The sequence below is a fragment of the Dendrobium catenatum genome, unplaced genomic scaffold (assembly GCF_001605985.2).
Source record: "Dendrobium catenatum unplaced genomic scaffold, ASM160598v2 fragScaff_scaffold_1038, whole genome shotgun sequence".
Classification (NCBI taxonomy): Eukaryota; Viridiplantae; Streptophyta; class Magnoliopsida; order Asparagales; family Orchidaceae; genus Dendrobium; species Dendrobium catenatum.
Genome location: NW_021319500.1, coordinates 1,019,026 through 1,023,470, shown reverse-complemented (window position 1 = coordinate 1,023,470; position 4,445 = coordinate 1,019,026). Strand labels below are relative to the sequence as shown.

Here is a 4,445-nt window from a genome sequence, read left to right as displayed (position 1 = left end):
AAAGGTATTTCGACTATAGCTAGCTATATCGGTATACCCTTATCTGTGGACAATCTTACTGCTAAAAGAGCTAGATTGACTTATGCTAGGGTTTGTGTTTCTGTTTCGAAAGATTCAACTTTACCGGATGAAATTCCGATTAATATTGAAGGGGTAGATATCCAACTTAAGGTGATTTATGATTGGAAACCTAGCCGCTGTGAAGGCTGTGGATCCATGGTTCATACCTATTCTTCTTGCAAATCCAACCCAAATCCCAATCCGGTTGTCTTTCCCCCGCCTAAGCCCAGGAACAGAGGAAGGAGTACTAGCAGAAACCCAAGATCCAGAGCTCCGGCGTCGACCAAAATTCACCCCTCTCCTCCTAGGGTAATTTTGGAAAGGAAAAATGTTACCGTTGAAACCTTGCCTATTTTAGCCTCCTCAATTGAAAAGGAACCTGCTAGCCATAACAATTGCTTTCCTAATGAGGCTAATATTCCTAATCTAAACATTCCCATTGAGGAAGCTTCTTCCTCGAGCCATATCCCTCCTCCGTCTGCTAATCCCCCTATTAATGTCAGGCTATCTAATAAATTTGCGGCTCTTCAATCTGAAGAAGACCCTCAAAATCAAGAGTCTGATGACAACGATTACAATCATATTCCGAACGACATTGACAAAAAACTGGATACCCCTTCTTCACCTAATTCCTCTGTTAACAAATCCCATTCTTCTCCCGTCTCGGTGCAAACCAGAGCCAAATCTGTCAGGAAGGCAAAAAATTCAAAAAATTAATGATTTTTCCTAATATAGCTTGTTGGAATGTTAGGGGATTCAATCACCCTAACAAAGTTAAAGCTTGTCGAGAGCTTGTCAAGTCTTTTGATCTTAGTATGATTTGTATTTTAGAAGCTAAGTCCAATAATGAGGCCCTCTCGGATCCTTGGTATGTTAATTCTCACATGATTTTCAGCAATGAGAATAGTTGTAATAATTTTAGTAGTTCTAATCCTGGCAGAATTTGGTTAAAGTGGAACCCTGACTTAATTACCTTCTCCCCCATTTTCTTTTCTTCTCAAATGATCCATGGCTCTCTCTCGGTGGGCTCCCAACCGCCTATTTTAATAACCGTTATAGTCCCTGATCCTTCTCTTCCTTGGGTTATCATGGGAGATTTCAATTGTTACAGATTTGAGGAAGAGAAAGCTGGCGGGAACTGTGCTTTCCTAACCAGCTGGGTGAGCTTAACAATATTATTTTTGACTGTGGCATTCTTGATCTTTCTTCTGTTGGCCTTTTTTACACGTGGTACAACCAAAGGCAGGATTCTCCTATTCACATTAAACTTGATAGAATACTTGCTAATGATGCCTTTTTGAGTTTATTTCCTAATGCTTTTTATAAAGTTTTACCTCCTAACTGTTCTGATCATTCTCCCTTAATCCTGTTTACTTCTACAAGGGACAAGAGGTCCTCTAGATTCTTGTTTAAAAATTACTGGATTCACATGGATGGGTGTTGACCTTGTTTTTCGCTCGAGCACCTTCGATCGGCTTAGTTAGACATCGTCGAGTACAATTCGAATTTGAATCAATCCGAATTGGTTTTAATTAGACTCGACCTTGTTCAATCAAGCCCGAGTTATTTATTTTGACTGCGACGAGTTCAATTTGACCCGAATCGTCTTTGATTTGATTTGATTAAATCAATTGAGCCCAAATTTGATTCAAATCAATTCAATTTAATTCAATTAAATCCCAATCTACTTTTGCTTTCATTTGAATTCATTCCCTAAATCTAGTAATCTTATTGACGGCTGGGATTTCTCCCAAAAAATCCGTATTCGACCGTTGCCAGGAAACCCGATCTCAGGCTCTCTCTCTGTTTTTTTGGCAAGAGGCACGAAGGAGCTGAGGAGATCGGGCTCTCTTCCCAGTTAAAAGATCCCGAACCCGGACCAAGTTCCGTCGCCCTGCAGTTCGCAAAGGAGCAGAGCTCCCGGTCCCGTCTCCCTCTCTCACCCTCTCTCGATCTCTCTAGTCGGCTGGTCTACCACTCGCTCACATCGTCTCTCCCCTTCTCGTGCTCTCTGGTTCGCAGAAACGCAAAGGAGCCGAAGCCGTCGCCCCCTTCCCTCTCTGTCGCTCTCGGTCGGCACCAGCACGAGGAGCCGAAGCTCCTCTCCCCCTCCCGTCTCTCTTACTCACGAAGCCCCAGCCACCGACCTCATTGCAGGAGGCCGAACCCATGGCCTTGTCCAACCCCGGCTCTTGGTTTTGTGTTGCAAGACCGAGCCTAGGTCGCTCTCTCCGGACCGATCCCGACACCTGGATCCACCCGAACCCCCCTTCCTTTGGAAGGTGAATATTCTCCACTTCTCTTCACTTGTTCTCCTTCTTCTTCTTCTCATTTCTTGTTTCTTCTCATTATTACCTTCTTCCAACTCCTTATCTTGATTTGTTCCTCATCTTAATCTATGATCTTGTGGCTGATTTTGTTGGTAGAAAACCATGTTAATGCAAAGTCTATATAAGTTTTATGGTGTGTATGTCATCACACCTCTAATCCTCTTGATTCTTAGTAAATGCTTTCACTCTTTGTGGTTGATTTTATGATAACTTGTGTAGTTGGTTTTGATATTATGTATTGATTTTTGTGCTTCTCTCCATGTGTTGATTTGAGCAAATGGTTGGCATGAGAAACTTATGTCCTTAATTCATATCATTTGAATTAGAGTATTAGGTGTGAACCATAAAAATGCATAAGAGGTCATGTTGTTTCTTCGTAAAGTCATGCACATCAAGTGTTTGGTAGAATGCCTTCAAGAAATTTTTTGTGATGTTTTGTGGGCGATTCATGAAGCATGCTTTTATTGCTACCATGCTCTATGTGATCTTGCTAGACATTATCCATCAAGTGTTTGTTTAAATGTCATTAGGGGAGATTTGGGATGCTTTGATTCAAGTAGAGATTATATTTTGGTCATAACTCATATCTTATAGTTGTAGGAAATATTTTGCAAACATTGGCTACTTCATTTGATGTGGTATGAGAGATTACATGCTTGGAAACACTAAGTACCAATGTCGAAATTAACTTTTTATGTGACGCGAGAAATCTTGATTTGGTTGTAGTCATTAGAACTTTCCTTTTTGGTGCCGGCATATTAGTTTAAAAAAAAATCCTTAGAGATGATAAATGGTTTGTTTCATGGTTGCAAGGAAAGATCCATGTGATGAGTTTCTTCTTTAAGAATATTTGTTGTCATTACTACATCTTTTGGTTTGGATTTTAATGTTATATGCCTTACTTTACTTAGATTTGAGTTCATTATTATGATATGAGCTGTTGCTCTTAGCAGAAGCATTGTTGTGAGCTTATGAATTTCATGGTTTTGAAAGGATGGCCTAGTGTATGAATTGTTGTTTTTTTTTAGTATTCTCCTAGTTGCATGTTTGCAAATTTTCCTGAAATATGTAATATCATATAACTAGAAGGTGGTGATTTACTGGAAAGCTTCATATGCTCATGCAATCAATTTGGGAGGTTGAGTCGATTCGATATAAGGTCACATGATTTATATTGAATAATTTTCTTTGAGCCTTGGGAAGGATTTGAAGCTTTGTTGATGAATTGAGCTTCTTTTCTTTCCCTCGCTTGTATGTGGCTTGAAGTTGGATCGAAGTAAGTAAGTGAGTTTTGAAACATATTTGATCATAAGGAGGTATGATGGATGATGAGGCACTTTTAGTTTCCTTTTAATTTTGATATCTCTCTACTTGTTTGAGGTTTATGAGAGTGTAGTATTGGCAATTGTGTTGAAAATTTTTCATGGTGCCTTTGTGCCTTCTCAAATTTGAACTTTCTTCACTTGTTCAAGTTTTATACAAAAAGTCTTGTTGGCAACCATATTAGGATGTTTTCTTGAACTTGGGAAAGAATGAGATTCACTTTTCTTTCACGACATTTATCAATATATGCCTTAGAAAGATTGATACAAATTGTGCTTCTTGCAAGAGTTGTTTCCAATAAAATGAGATGGCATGCCATATTGTCTCACAACTTTGGACAAGTAGCAATTGCTTCGTAACTGCATCAACATGGGTATGATTGTTGAAACTTGACACTTAGAAAACTCACATTTGAGGTTGTGCTCTAGCATGAAATAAATTCTGGCAATGTTGGAAGCATCACTAGTACATTAAACTTTGACATTGTGTATATTCTATGCTACTGATTTATGGATTTTTGATTAGAAATTATTTGTGCCATAAATATTGCCTTTCCTGAATGACTAGTGGAGAGAAATAGAATATCAATAAGATAAAAGCACTCTGTAGTTTGATTCATGTTTTCCTTGCTGAATATCAATTCCTTGTCTTGACTCTCTATTACAGTTAAGTACATATATATACATGAGTTTTTCTTCTTGAAATTATATCTCTACTTTCACTTTTTTTTTT

The 4,445-nt window shown here is 38.7% G+C and overlaps 1 protein-coding gene across 2 annotated transcripts in view; it reads right to left on the bottom strand.

Moving 5' to 3' along the window:
- Positions 1 to 4,445, bottom strand: part of LOC110098578 (50S ribosomal protein L33-like) — a 27,854-nt gene that overhangs the window by 7,181 nt on the left and 16,228 nt on the right. The gene's annotated exons all lie outside the window — the stretch shown is intronic.